The following is a 16,059-nucleotide window of genomic DNA, read 5'->3' as shown; positions in this document are numbered from 1 at the left end:
GTGAATTACCTGTCAGTCACTTCTTTCGTTTACTGGAAAAATTATTTTTACAAAGATTTTTTTTTTTTTTGCTTAAGATATGTTGCTGTACTATGGGACGAGGCAAGTACCGTTTCGAAATTCCGCCGCTGCAGTGCCGCTATTGGCTTTTGGCGCATGACCGCTGTATACCGCAGTCTGTTGGGAAGCGACAGACGTCATTACAGAGTCACTCGGTGTGTTTACATTTGTTTGTATCTGAAATGTCTCCGATTGAGAATCCCACCAACTGTGAAATACGCCCTGTGATTAACGCCAGGTATACTATGTGATCAAACGTATCCGGACACCTGGCTGAAAGTGACTTACAAGTTCGTGGCGCCCTCCATCGGTAATGCTGGAATTCAGTATGGAGTTGGCCCAGCATTAGCCTTGACGACAGCTTCCACTCTCGCAGGCGTACGTTCAGTCAGGTGCTGGAATGTTTCTTGGGGAATGGCAGCCCATTCTTCAAGAGTGCTATACTAAGGAGAGGTATTGTAACCTCCCAACAGTAAAAATATGTATATCATTCACGTTTAGCGCACCTCCCAACAGTTTATTATTCCATAACCTCGCAATAATAACGTGACTAATCTCTCAATAAAAATGTGACTCATATGTAACCTTTCAACAGCATCAGAGGGTTGGATCCCCTCAGTCGACGACGTCAGGTTGCAACGCCTGGGCTACTCTCAGGTTGTGATCTCCGTCTTCGGCGGTTGTGTCTGTCTGTCTGTCTGCCTGCCTGCCTGCTCGCTGTCCGTCCGTCCGTCTGCCTGTTCGCCGCCGTCTGCTGTCCGTCCGTCCGTCCGTCTGTTCGCCGCCGTCTGCTGTCCGTCCGTCCGTCCGTCTGTTCATCGCCGCCGCCGCCGCCGCCGCCGCCGCCGTCGCCGCCGGTGCCCGCTGCCGTCGCCGCCGGTGCCCGCTGCCGCCGCCGCCGCCGCCGCCACCACCGCCATCTGGTGCCGCCTGGTCGCCGCCGTCGCCGCCGTCGCCGCCGTCGCCGCCGTCGCCGCCGTCCTGACCCTGGTCTACGGCCGTCTTCGTCTTCATCCGTCTTCGTCTTTGTCTGTCCCCAGTTTCTGTCCTTTCCTCTCCGTTCTGTTCGTTCTTGTTTCTGTCTACCGTCATGTCCGCCCCCACCACCGCTGCCACCGCTACCACCACCGCCATCGTCTATACATCCCCTTCCGCCGCTTCCACCACTATAACTTGGTGTGCCCAGTCCCACCCCCCTCCTTCCATCCCGCCTCTCCTCACTCTCCCTTCACCCTCCATCTTTGTCGCCCCCTCTCCCGCTTCTTCCTCTCGCTCCTCTCGTTATGATCCTTTCCCCCCACTCCCCCAGCCTGTCACTGCAGCTCCGGCTAGGGTGGTGGCCCGTCGGGCCACTGCCCACGCCCAGCTCTCCCCGTCCCCTTCGCCATCACTGCCACCACCGTCTTCATCGTCGCCGTTACCATCGCCGTCATCCTCGCCTGCACCGTCACCGTCACCATCTCCGGCGCCGACTGCTGCGTCTACACCGGGACCTGTCCCTTCCCACCACCTCCCCATCGCTCCCGTCCCTCCTGTCACCACCCGCCCTTCTGCCGCCATCAAACGCCCTAGTGGCACCCCCGCTTCCTCCGCCCCCAAAAAGGCCCCACCCCGACCTCTATCCCCACCCCAGGGTGCCATGGATGTCTCCCCACCAGACCCCGCTCCCCCCTCCTCCTCCTCCTCCCCACCCGGTTTGTACAAATATCTCCTGTCCCGCCCCGATCCTTCCTTTCTCGAGGCCCGGAATCTCTCCCTCCTCCTCCGCCAACATTTCCCTGGTGCCCCCATCTCTCTCCTTACCCCCAGACGGGACTCTGTTCTCATCTCCTCCCCCAGCCCAACCCTCCATTCTGACATCCTCTCCCGCCTCCCCATCACCCGTTTTGGTCCTAACGCCTCCCTTACCCCTGCTCCTTCTCCGTCTCCTACCCGCCAACCCCAACCACCGCGTCGCCCGCCGACCCTCACCGCCGTGATCACTCGGCTCAGCCCGTCGATCACGGAGGAGGAGGTGTTGGCGGAGCTCAAGGCCCATCCCACGCTGGAGGTGCGGGCGGTCCGCCGCATTTTCAACGCGGCCGGTCCCACCCGACTTATGCGGGTTTTCTCTGAGGACGCCCCCTCCATTGACCGACTCCTGAAGGAGGGTGCCCTCCTCTTCAATCAGCGGTACAAGGTCGACCCCTCCCGTTCCCCTCCTCAATCCCTGCGCTGCCAGAGGTGTCTGCGCTATAATGCGCATCCAACAGCTGAATGCCGCGAGGCCCCCACCTGCCCGCATTGTCGGCAAGCGCACTTCCTCCGGCAGTGCCCTAATCTCCAATCCCCTCCCTCCTGCAATACCTGCAACCTCCCCCATCCCACGTACTCCCAAAAATGTAAAGCCCGACCCCCTCCCACCACTCCTGAACTCACCGTCCCTGTCCGTCCCCTGGACGCCCCCACCCCTCCTGGCAATTCCCTCCGTCCCCCCCCCCCCCACTGCTGAGGACATCATCAGGTTCCTCACCATCGTCCTTCAGAATGTCCATCCCTTTCAGCGCCCCCACACCCTACAACAGATCTCCCTCGCCGCCCGTTCCATATTCCACCTTAAAATGTTCGCCACCTATTCCAATAACCAGGCCCATTTCACCTTCTCCCGCCTTGACACCCTCGTTTAAATCCTTGTCATGGCGCGACAGCATCGTATCCTTTTCAACAACATCCGCTCCCTCCCCGCCAACAAGAACCTCTTTCTCCATACCCTTGCCTCCCACCGCGTGGACGCCTTCATCCTTAATGAAACCTTCCTCCAACCCCACCACACCGTCCACACTTCGCCCTACCTCCTCCACCGCTCCGACAATCCCCTCCCCATTGCGCGTGGCGGAGTTGCCATTGGGCACCATCGCCAGATCCCCGTTCGGCTCCAACCTCTCCTTCCCGACCCCACCGAACACCTGATCCTTAGTCTCTTCTTCCCTGGCCTTACCGTTACCTGCGCCACCATCTATGTCCGCCCTAACGCCCCTATTCCCTTCGACTTCCTCTCCCACATTGACCGTACCTTCTCCTCCTACGTGATCGCCGCCGACCTCAACATCCATAGTCGTTCCGCCGCCCAGTTACGGCGGTGGCATCGGTTCCTCTCCTCCCTTCAAGGTGACCTCATTCCCATCCCCCAGCACACCCGTCCCGAATCCAACTCCACTCCTGATGTTATCCTCTCCTCCCCCAACCTCCTTGGCCGCATAACGGTGGATGTCCTGGAGCCTATTGGTAGCGACCATCTCCCTGTCCTCCTCACCGTTTCAGACGGTCGTCGCCCTCGCCCCGACCCTCGTACTGACCCTCCCCCTAAGTATGTCCACGACTATTCCCGCGCCGACTGGAATGCCTACCGGGATACCCTTTCCACCCAGGTCGATAGCCACCCTCTCACCTACCACCACCCGGACGATGTCACCCAAGCCGCCTCCTTTCTCCAGCAGACCTTGTCTGAGGCCGTGGAGGCCCACGTCCCTACTGTCGCCATCCACCCCCACCGTCCTACCTTGCCCCCACAGGCCGTTCTCCTCCTCCGTGAATCCCGTCGTCTCTACCGTGCCTTCCTCCGCACGCGTGACCCGGACACACTACGACGCCACCGGCAACTCCAGCGACACATTCGTAATTTGCTCGCGGCTAAGAAACGCCGGGACTGGCGGCAGACATGCACCCGTTTAAATGCTACCCTACCAATCAACTCGTCCAAGTTCTGGTCGGCCTTCCGTCGCCTTACCGGAACTAAACCCTCCCCCTATTATCCTCTTCTCCATGATGATCACCCTTTCCCTGACTCCCTTTTTTTTTTTTTTTTTTTTATTGTCATCAGTCTACTGACTGGTTTGATGCAGCCCGCCACAAATTCCTTTCCTGTGCTAATCTCTTCATCTCAGAGTAGCACTTGCAACCTAAGTCCTCAATTATTTGCTTGAGGTATTCCAATCTCTGTCTTCCTCTACAGTTTTTGCCCTCTACAGCTCCCTCTAGTACCATGGAAGTCATTCCCTCATGTCGTAGCAGATGTCCTATCATCCTGTCCCTTCTCCTTATCAGTGTTTTCCACATATTCCTTTCCTCTCCGATTCTGCGTAGAACCTCCTCATTCCTTACCTTATCAGTCCACCTAATTTTCAACATTCGTCTATAGCACCACATCTCAAATGCTTCGATTCTCTTCTGTTCCGGTTTTCCCACAGTCCATGTTTCACTACCATACAATGCTGTACTCCAGACGTACATCCTCAGAAATTTCTTCCTCAAATTAAGGTCGGTATTTGATATTAGTAGACTTCTCTTGGCCAGAAATGCCTTTTTTGCCGTAGCGAGTCTGCTTTTGATGTCCTCCTTGCTCCGTCCGTCATTAGTTATTTTACTGCCTAGGTAGCAGAATTCCTTAACTTCATTGACTTCGTGCCCATCAATCCTGATGTTAAGTTTCTCGCTGTTCTCATTTCTACTACTTCTCATTACCTTCGTCTTTCTCCGATTTACTCTCAAACCATACTGTGTACTCATTAGACTGTTCATTCCGTTCAGCAGATCATTTAATTCTTCTTCACTTTCACTCAGGATAGCAATGTCATCAGCGAATCGTATCATTGATATCCTTTCACCTTGTATTTTAATTCCACTCCTGAACCTTTCTTTTATTTCCTTCATTGCTTCCTCGATGTACAGATTGAAGAGTAGGGGCGAAAGGCTACAGCCTTGTCTTACACCCTTCTTAATACGAGCACTTCGTTCTTGATCGTCCACTCTTATTATTCCCTCTTGGTTGTTGTACATATTGTATATGACCCGTCTCTCCCTATAGCTTACCCCTACTTTTTTCATAATCTCGAACAGCTTACACCATTTTATATTGTCGAACGCTTTTTCCAGGTCGACAAATCCTATGAAAGTGTCTTGATTTTTCTTTAGCCTTGCTTCCATTATTAGCCGTAACGTCAGAATGGCCTCTCTCGTCCCTTTACTTTTCCTAAAGCCAAACTGATCGTCACCTAGCGCATTCTCAATTTTCTTTTCCATTCTTCTGTATATTATTCTTGTTAGCAGCTTCGATGCATGAGCTGTTAAGCTGATTGTGCGATAATTCTCGCACTTTTCAGCTCTTGCCGTCTTCGGAATTGTGTGGATAATGCTTTTCCGAAAGTCAGATGGTATATCGCCCGACTCATATATTCTACACACCAACGTGAATAGTCGTTTTGTTGCCACTTCCCCCAATGATTTTAGAAATTCTGATGGAATGTTATCTATCCCTTCTGCCTTATTTGACCGTAAGTCCTCCAAAGCTCTTTTAAATTCCGATTCTAATACTGGATCCCCTATCTCTTCTAAATCGACTCCTGTTTCTTCTTCTATCACATCAGACAACTCTTCACCCTCATAGAGGCTTTCAATGTATTCTTTCCACCTATCTGCTCTCTCCTCTGCATTTAGCAGTGGAATTCCCGTTGCACTCTTAATGTTACCACCGTTCCTTTTAATGTCACCAAAGGATGTTTTGACTTTCCTGTATGCTGAGTCTGTCCTTCCGACAATCATATCTTTTTCGATGTCTTCACATTTTTCCTGCAACCATTTCGTCTTAGCTTCCCTGCACTTCCTATTTATTTCATTCCTCAGCGACTTGTATTTCTGTATTCCTGTTTTTCCCGGAACATGTTTGTACTTCCTCCTTTCATCAATCAACTGAAGTATTTCTTCTGTTACCCACGATTTCTTCGCAGCTACCTTCTTTGTACCTATGTTTTCCTTCCCAACTTCTGTGATGGTCCTTTTTAGAGATGTCCATTCCTCTTCAACTGTACTGCCTACTGCGCTATTCCTTATTGCTGTATCTATAGCGTTAGAGAACTTCAAACGTATCTCGTCATTCCTTAGTACTTCCGTATCCCACTTCTTTGCGTATTGATTCTTCCTGACTAATGTCTTGAACTTCAGCCTACTCTTCATCACTACTATATTGTGATCTGAGTCTATATCTGCTCCTGGGTACGCCTTACAATCCAGTATCTGATTTCGGAATCTCTGTCTGACCATGATGTAATCTAATTGAAATCTTCCCGTATCTCCCGGCCTTTTCCAAGTATACCTCCTCCTCTTGTGATTCTTGAACAGGGTATTCGCTATTACTAGCCGAAACTTGTTACAGAACTCAATTAGTCTTTCTCCTCTTTCATTCCTTGTCCCAAGCCCATATTCTCCTGTAACCTTTTCTTCTACTCCTTCCCCTACAACTGCATTCCAGTCGCCCATGACTATTAGATTTTCGTCCCCCTTTACATACTGCATTACCCTTTCAATATCCTCATACACTTTCTCTATCTGTTCATCTTCAGCTTGCGACGTCGGCATGTATACCTGAACTATCGTTGTCGGTGTTGGTCTGCTGTCGATTCTGATTAGAACAACCCGGTCACTGAACTGTTCACAGTAACACACCCTCTGCCCTAACTTCCTATTCATAACGAATCCTACACCTGTTATACCATTTTCTGCTGCTGTTGATATTACCCGATACTCATCTGACCAGAAATCCTTGTCTTCCTTCCACTTCACTTCACTGACCCCTACTATATCTAGGTTGAGCCTTTGCATTTCCCTTTTCAGATTTTCTAGTTTCCCTACCACGTTCAAGCTTCTGACATTCCACGCCCCGACTCGTAGAATGTTATCCTTTCGTTGATTATTCAATCTTTTTCTCATGGTAACCTCCCCCTTGGCAGTCCCCTCCCGGAGATCCGAATGGAGGACTATTCCGGAATCTTTTGCCAATGGAGAGATCATCATGACACTTCTTCAATTACAGGCCACATGTCCTGCGGATACACGTTACGTGTCTTTAATGCAGTGGTTTCCATTGCCTTCTGCATCCTCATGTCGTTGATCATTGCTGATTCTTCCGCCTTTAGGGGCAATTTCCCACCCCTAGGACAAGAGAGTGCCCTGAACCTCTATCCGCTCGTCCGCCCTCTTTGACAAGGCCGTTGGCAGAATGAGGCTGACTTCTTATGCCGGAAGTCTTCGGCCGCCAATGTTGATTATTTATCAAAATTTAGGCAGTGGCGGGGATCGAACCCGGGACCGGAGACGTTTTGATTATGAATCAAAGACGCTACCCCTAGACCACGGTGACAGTTCCTGACTCCCTTAGTAAGGCCAATCACTTTGCCTCCTACCTCTCCGATGTATTTTCCATCCCCGATGATCCCCAGTTCGATTACTCCCTCTTCCCGGATATCCGCGATCGAACTGACACCTCTTCCCCTCCCCTCGCTCCTGGTTTCCAGTACTTGGACAACATTGCACACACGGAACTCAATGCCCCTATCACTACACAGGATCTCATTGCTACACTCTGCACGAAACGCAACACCGCTCCTGGTCACGATCGTGTCACCTACCGCCACCTTCGTGAAGCTCCTATCTCTTTCCTCTCCACCCTGGCCAGGCTCTACAATGTAGTCCTGTCCACCGGTTACTACCCCGACCTGTGGAAAACCTCCCGTATCCTCATGTTCCTTAAACCCGGCAAACCACCGTCCGCCGTCTCCTCCTACCGCCCCATCAGCCTTACCTCGGTCTTCAGCAAGGTCCTGGAATCTATCCTCACCCGCCGCATCCACCAGCATCTCCGCCAGCACCGCCTTCTTCCCGTTACCCAGTGTGGCTTTCGGCCGTCCTTCTCTTCCAACGACCTTCTCCTTCACCTCACTCATCTCCTTTCCGAACAGCTTAATTCCCGTCGCTCCGCAATCTTCCTCTCCTTGGACCTCGAACGTGCCTATGACCGCGTATGGCATTCCGGTCTCCTCTTCAAGCTCCAAACCTTCGCCCTTCCCATTAACTACGTCCGTCTGATCGGCTCCTTTCTCTCCCGCCGTCCTTCCTATGTCACCATCCATAACGCAGATTCCTACACCTTTTTCCCCTCTGCCGGTGTGCCCCAAGGCTCCGTCCTCTCCCCCCTTCTGTACCTCTTGTACACGGCGGACATGCCGCCGCCGCCAGCCCCCGTCCACCTTCTCCAGTTTGCCGATGACACCGCCTTCCTTGCCCTTGCCCCCACCCTGCAACGCTCCCAACACCTTCTCCAATCCCATCTTGACCGGTTCACCGCTTGGTGCAACCAGTGGTTGCTCAAGGTCAATCCTTCCAAAACCCAGGCGATCATTGTAGGCAAAACCACCCCTTCCTTCCGCCTCCTTGATTTCTATCTCACCGTTTATGGCCGTCCCATCGCTCTCACCCCCACCCTTAAGTACCGTGGCGTCACCCTCGACCGTCGCCTCTCCTGGACTCCCCATCTCCAGACAATCCAAGCCAAGGCACGTTCCCGACTCCGTCTCCTCAAGCTCCTTTCCGGCCGTACGTGGGGTCTGGACCCCTCCACCATCCTCCACACCTATAAGTCCCTCATCCGCCCTATCCTCTGCTACGCCCATCCAGCCTGGATCTCCGCCCCCCCCCTTCCTTTTATAAATCCCTCCAAATCCTTGAACGCCATGCTCTCCGCCTTGCCTATCGCATCCGTCTCCCCTCCCCCACGCGGATCCTGTATGATCTTATCCCCTTCCCCCACCTCCTCCTCTTCCTCGAAAGGATACGAATCCTATACACCTCCCGTAAACTCGATCCTCCTCACCCGCTCGTCTCCCCGATCCTCTCCCACCCCCGCCCGCTGCCGCGCCTATACTCCCATATCCCACCCGGTCTCCATCTCTCCACCCTCCTTACCCTCTCCCAAGGTGGCTTCCGCCAGCTCCCCCTCCCTGATGATGTCCTCCTTCCCTGCATCTACCCCTCCTATCAACTTTGATCCACCCCCCCACCTCCTGTGTCCTATCCTTTAGGCACCCTCCCTCCCTCCCTTCCCTTCCCTTCTCTTTCCTTTCCCCCTTCCCTCCTCCCCTCTCCCCCGGGCTTCCCCTACCCCTTCCTCCCTCCTCCTCTCTCCTTTGCCCATGGCATCTCTGCTCTCCCCTCTCCCATTCCCCTTCCCCTTCCTCCTCCTCCACCTCCTCTCTTGGCAGGTCCCCGGACTCGTACACGCTCAGTGAACATTCGCGCGCCGGAGATCATCGCCGTCAGTGTTTCGTGTGTGTGCCTTCGTTTGTGTGTAGTGTTGTTCGCCGTCACGCCACCACCGTTCACGTGCCGTCGCCATCATCATCCGTATTCTGTGCATGGTGTCGCCCAGTGTTAGTGATGTTTCTCGTCCGGCGTGAACGGCTCCATGTTTTTTCGATTTTTAGTGTCTACATTTTTTGAGCACCGTTTTTACTGTCTGCTCTGTGCCACCTTTCTGTACTACTTGTTGCCAAACTCGAGGCTGAAGAGCGGCGTATTGTGCTGCTGACAGCCCGCCTTTGTATAAGGTGTTAAAATAACAATAAAGAAAAAAAAAAAGTAACCTTTCAATAATTAACTGACTGTGAATCTAAACTGGTAAATTTGGATGTCAGCAGTGCTGCGTCGTGGTCCTGAAAGATCATAGTGAATAATTTGAAAATTCTTACCTCAATGAAGTCGCCGGATAACGCGCATATATGAGAAATTTTTCTGGCACAGCCCAGTGCAATGCTGGCCGCTAGATTTGTCATGTATAAAAAGGAACAACTGATTTTTCCTTACGTTAATAGGGATGACCATGGATTGCAGAAATTAGTAAATTCTTTAAATTCAGATGATTGATTGTCAAAGAGTTAATTTTATAAAAAATTATTATTATTAAAAATTTTTTTGAAACCCTTACATGGGACTTGATATAAGAATAGTACAAATTTTGTTGTAACTACATATGCGCGAAGCTGCTTTTACCTTATATTACATCGCTCAGGCAACGCCATCGCTCCCCACGACCAGCCCAGCCAACTCCATACACACGACTGCAAGCTACTACTTACTCCTGCTGACACTGCTCTTAACTGCAGCCAACACTGCTCTCTGATCTGAGATTCTCTTATAGCTTACATATCGAAGGCAGCGCATGAGCAATCCATCGAAATTACATCTGCTCGAGTGCACCAGCAATAAATTCGTCATGGACCTCTTACATAACCCTCCAAAAAATTTGGCAGCGATGGTGAGTCAATTGGACTTGCCATGAGCAAGAAATTTTTCTATAATCTATTTAGCCTACTAAGTCTACAGTCACAGAGTATATGTACACAGAACATACTACGAAATGAAATAGAGTGGACACTCATTGTATAAGTCTTTCGCATTTTACAAGAATTTAAACATGTTGAGAAATGAAATAAAGTGCACATGCACTGTGTAAGTCTTTACCATTTTACATCATCAGTAAGTAGTCACATAGATATAATTGCGTAAGTGGTCACATAATATGTAAGTTTATCTGGAAAATAGGCATGGTCTGATGTTTAACGACACGAAAAGCGACCTGCTAACCTTACCATGCCAGGCACTTGCCACGAAAAAATACGATCATCATAAGTAAGTAGTCACATAGATATAATTGCATAAGTGGTCATATAAATATCAGGAAATGGCATTACAGTATGATAAATCATGAAGTATGTTCATTCAATAAAAGGTTTAATATTGGAAATATGGTGATTGCCCTTGGTTTTTCTGGTTCTCAAAGTTTCGACATGTACTACATTGGGGGGAGGAATGCTGCGAATTCTATATCGACCTGCGTATAGACGCTCAAGTTTACTGCATCTATTCTTTCCTCTGTTGGATAAATAATGTGTGCGTACTATCTTCTGTCCTATGTGAAAGTCTCGGCGTGTACAAACCTATTTTTGCTGTCTTCTCCGGCGCTCTGAGGCACGTTTGATATTGTTGAGCGCAATGTCAACTATTTCATGGTGGCATAGTCGATGAGATGTAGGAAAAGATACTAATTCTTTAATTTTGTTGGGTGGTTCAACATTTTTCAATATAACAGTCGGATATAGCATAGTAGATTCATTTGGTATGGAGTTAATTACATCCTGGAATGAGAGTATGTGTGTGTCCCAATCAATATGTCTTTTATGGCAGTGTATTCTACACAGTTTAACAATTTCTTTCATTAGTCGTTCAGAAGGGTTCGAAGAATCGTGATACCTGGATATATAGATCGGAGAAATGTTTCTAGCTCGTAACATACGTGTCCATATCGCAGATCGAAATTGTGGTCCATTGTCCGAAATTACTTTCAGTACATGCCCTACATGAAATAAAAAATGTTTTACAAATGCATTCGAAACAGATTTAGCAGTAGCTTTGCGTAACGGAGTGAAGGTAACAAATTTCGAAGTTGGTTCAACGGCGACAAAGATGTAGCAAAAACCTGTATTAGTTCTGGGAATCGGACCAAACATGTCTACAGCGGCCAAGTGTCTCAATTTAATCGGAACAATGGGATGTAACAGAGGAATATGTGAAGTCGTGTCTGATTTAGCTTTCTGGCAGATTTTACATGACGCTAAAACTCGTCGAATACGTTTCTCCATGTTGGCAAAATAACAGTACTGTCTCAGTATAAGAAAACATTTCCTGGCTCCATAATGTGCGTAACTTAAATGAGTGTACCAAATTAATTTGTTAACAAGCTCGTCAGGAATGCATAATAACCAGTTGTTGCTGTCAGGGTGAGAGCGGCGGAACAGAATATTATTGCGTACAGTATAATGGTTTCTAATGGTAACGTTATTCCTATCTTGCCAAAGGTGTTTAATTTTTTTCCACAAGTTGTCTTTGCTATGCTCTTGTGCTGTGTCTCGTAATGACGACGATATGAAATTTTCAAATGCAACTTGTTGAATATACATGATGCTAAAATTTGCTTGGCAGAAGTTGGTTGCGATGTCTTGCTGATTGTTGCTGAGAGAACGGGATAGTGCGTCTGCTACAATATTTTGTGTACCGGGAATGTGAACAATTGTAATATTAAATTCCTGTAAATAAAGTTTCCATCTGCTTAACCTGTCGTGTGTAAATTTAGCGGAAAGTAAAAACTGTATAGCTCTATGATCTGTGTAAACGGTAGTATGTCTTTCATAAAGAAAGTGCCTAAATCTGGTAAATGCCCATACAACACACAATGTTTCAAGTTCTGTAACAGAATAACTGCGTTCAGCTGGTGGCAGAATGCGACTTGCAAAAGCGATGTTTTTAATTACTGTAGTACCGTCTTCGTCAATTTCCTGAAAAATGTGTACGCCTAAAGCGCTGTTAGAACTGTCGGTGGCAATGGAAAAATTTCTGGTAGGATCTGGGTGTGATAAAAGTGGTGCGTTCAACAAGGCATGTTTCAAATTAACAAATTCAGACTGTGATTGGCTATCCCAGGACCAAATAGCGTTTTTACCCGTCAATTGGCACAATCTAGGGGTGTCTAAAGTAGAGTAATGAATAAATTTACGGAAAAAGTTAATTAATCCCAGAAATCTGCATAGTTGTTTCTTGGTCGTTTGAACAGTAATGTCACGTAAAGCTTGAAGTTTTTCCGGGTCAGGCGCAATGCCTTCTCCTGAAATTACATGTCCAAGAAACTTTATAGATGTTTTGCCAAAGTGTAATTTGCTGAGATTTACTTTGAGTCGTTGTGCACGAAAAGTCTGCAACAGTTGTTCAAGAATCAGATTGTGTTCAGACCAGTTAGGTTTTGCGATAAGGATGTCGTCTACATGTGTTGTGATTCTGTCTTTCAGTTCTGTCGGAAGTATACTATTCAAACCGCGAATAAATGCTGCTGAAGAAATTGTTAAACCGAACGGTAATTTGCAAAATTGGTAACAATCACCAAAACAGAGAAATGCTGTGTACTCTCTGCCGTTCGGCTGGAGCTGAAATTGCTAAAATCCCGATTTTAAATCTAACGTGGAATAAATAGCAGTACCATGAAATTTCTGTAAAAGTTCTTCTAGTGTCTGTGGGCGATCTGTTTCATTAATGATAATGTCGTTGACATGACGCGAATCAAGTACGAGACGAAGTGAACCATCCTTTTTCTTAACAATATGGAGCGGGTTTATGTACGGACTAACTGCCGGTTCAATAATTCCTTGGTCAAGCATAGCTTGCAATTCTTTCTTAACTTGTTCTCTGTGAATATATGCAATGAGATAATGTTTGGCTTTAAACGTGTCATGCTGTTTAACTTGAAATTCATACATGAAACCGGACATAGTACCAGAGATGTTGTCAAAAACTGGAGCTTGCTGTAAAAGAATTTTGCGTAGCTGAGTACGTTCGTCATCTGTATTTGTACTGCTCTGCTTAACTTTATCAGGAATCATTTGCATACCGTCATAGTCCGCTTCGTCTGGTGCATTGTAGTTGTGTACATACGTACCTGTGAACAATGTGGAATGACAGTCTATGTTACCTGATGTAGAAATGACCTCTGTTCTTCTGCAGATAAAGTGTGCTGAAATTCTAATGCTAGTTGTACTTTTTCATTCTTTAACATTAAATAGGAATTTTCAAAGTCAATAATTGCGTCGTGTTGTACCAAAAAATTCGTACCTAAAATGACGTCTGTTGTCAATAAGGGAATAATTCAAAAATTTGAGTGGAACGTATGACCGGCAGTACAAAATGATAAGTGTGTCCGTAATTTTACATCTACTCCTTTACCAGATACTGCTCCTTTTACTTTAGTTTTGCCTAATGGTAACGTAGGATAAGTATCCTCCTTGTTACATTCGTTGAAAGTTTCTTCATTTATCACTGACACTGGTGATCCAGAAAATGAGGATGATCCAATCTTTACTTCAATAACAGGGTGGGAAATGGTTTTATGTATAACTGGTTTTTCATGCGAAAGTGTGTCTCGGATGTCATCAAAAGTAATAACATTTTCGTGAACAAGATTCTGTGTGTCAAAGGTATTGCTTACTTTACTGGAAGATGCAACCTGTACTGTATCTAGTCAAATTCTATCTGACGTGCTGTTATTTGCAGGAGGATGCTGTGGCATTTAGACTGTTTGTACTGTTCTGTTACTTCGTCCTGACGTATTTGGCTGCGGATGATATCGACTGTCTGGTTCATTCATGACAATCTGTTGTTGTAGAAGATTCTGCTGCTGATAAGACCTACTGTTAAAAAAACGTGCGCTGAAAACTGGGCTCATTACTTTTACGTCTGTCATGATAATCATTACTATCAGCGCATTGCGATAGGAGTTGAAACGACGTGTCCTCTGTACGTAGTGGTTTCCTTGTTGCTGTGCGTTACTACACTCCTGGAAATTGAAATAAGAACACCGTGAATTCATTGTCCCAGGAAGGGGAAACTTTATTGACACATTCCTGGGGTCAGATACATCACATGATCACACTGACAGAACAACAGGCAACAGAGCATGCACAATGTCGGCACTAGTACAGTGTATATCCACCTTTCGCAGCAATGCAGGCTGCTATTCTCCCATGGAGACGATCGTAGAGATGCTGGATGTAGTCCTTTGGAACGGCTTGCCATGCCATTTCCACCTGGCGCCTCAGTTGGACCAGCGTTCGTGCTGGACGTGCAGACCGCGTGAGACGACGCTTCATCCAGTCCCAAACATGCTCAATGGGGGACAGATCCGGAGATCTTGCTGGCCAGGGTAGTTGACTTACACCTTCTAGAGCACGTTGGGTGGCACGGGATACATGCGGACGTGCATTGTCCTGTTGGAACAGCAAGTTCCCTTGCCGGTCTAGGAATGGTAGAACGATGGGTTCGATGACGGTTTGGATGTACCGTGCACTATTCAGTGTCCCTTCGACGATCACCAGTGGTGTATGGCCAGTGTAGGAGATCGCTCCCCACACCATGATGCCGGGTGTTGGCCCTGTGTGCCTCAGTCGTATGCAGTCCTGATTGTGGCGCTCACCTGCACGGCGCCAAACACGCATACGACCATCATTGGCACCAAGGCAGAAGCGACTCTCATCGCTGAAGACGACACGTCTCCATTCGTCCCTCCATTCACGCCTGTCTCGACACCACTGGAGGCGGGCTGCACGATGTTGGGGCGTGAGCGGAAGACGGCCTAACGGTGTGCGGGACCGTAGCCCAGCTTCAAGGAGACGGTTGCGAATGGTCCTCGCCGATACCCCAGGAGCAACAGTGTCCCTAATTTGCTGGGAAGTGGCGGTGCGGTCCCCTACGGCACTGCGTAGGATCCTACGGGCTTGGCGTGCATCCGTGCGTCGCTGCGGTCCGGTCCCAGGTCGACGGGCACGTGCACCTTCCGCCGACCACTGGCGACAACATCGATGTACTGTGGAGACCTCACGCCCCACGTGTTGAGCAATTCGGCGGTACGTCCACCCGGCCTCCCGCATGCCCACTATACGCCCTCGCTCAAAGTCCGTCAACTGCACATACGGTTCACGTCCACGCTGTCGCGGCATGCTACCAGTGTTAAAGACTGCGATGGAGCTCCGTATGCCACGGCAAACTGGCTGACACTGACGGCGGCGGTGCACAAATGCTGCGCAGCTAGCGCCATTCGACGGCCAACACCGCGGTTCCTGGTGTGTCCGCTGTGCCGTGCGTGTGATCATTGCTTGTACAGCCCTCTCGCAGTGTCCGGAGCAAGTATGGTGGGTCTGACACACCAGTGTCAATGTGTTATTTTTTCCATTTCCAGGAGTGTATTTGGCGGAGCCGATGCTGTATGTGTAGGCGGCGAAACATTCAAGCTTGGTTGATCTTGCACATTATATTGTTGGTTAGGTATGCTAACCGGCTGGTTTTGTTGTTGTTGTGAGGATAACCGCTATTGTTGCCAAAATGTGTCTGCGACTGCTGATAATTTTGACATTACTGATGATTAAACTTTTGTCTGGTATTAAAGTTCTGGTGCTTGTCATTTCAGGAGCGTATAATAATAACTGTCACATTCAGGTAAAACTTGTCGTATCAGATTTTCTTTACTCATTCTTAATCTTAGATAGATCGATAGTTGAAGAGTTGTTTTGATAGATATAAAGGATAGTAAAAGAGTAG

This window comes from Schistocerca nitens, chromosome 7 (assembly GCF_023898315.1).
Source record: "Schistocerca nitens isolate TAMUIC-IGC-003100 chromosome 7, iqSchNite1.1, whole genome shotgun sequence".
NCBI classification, from domain to species: Eukaryota; Metazoa; Arthropoda; class Insecta; order Orthoptera; family Acrididae; genus Schistocerca; species Schistocerca nitens.
This window is presented reverse-complemented; position numbering follows the sequence as displayed.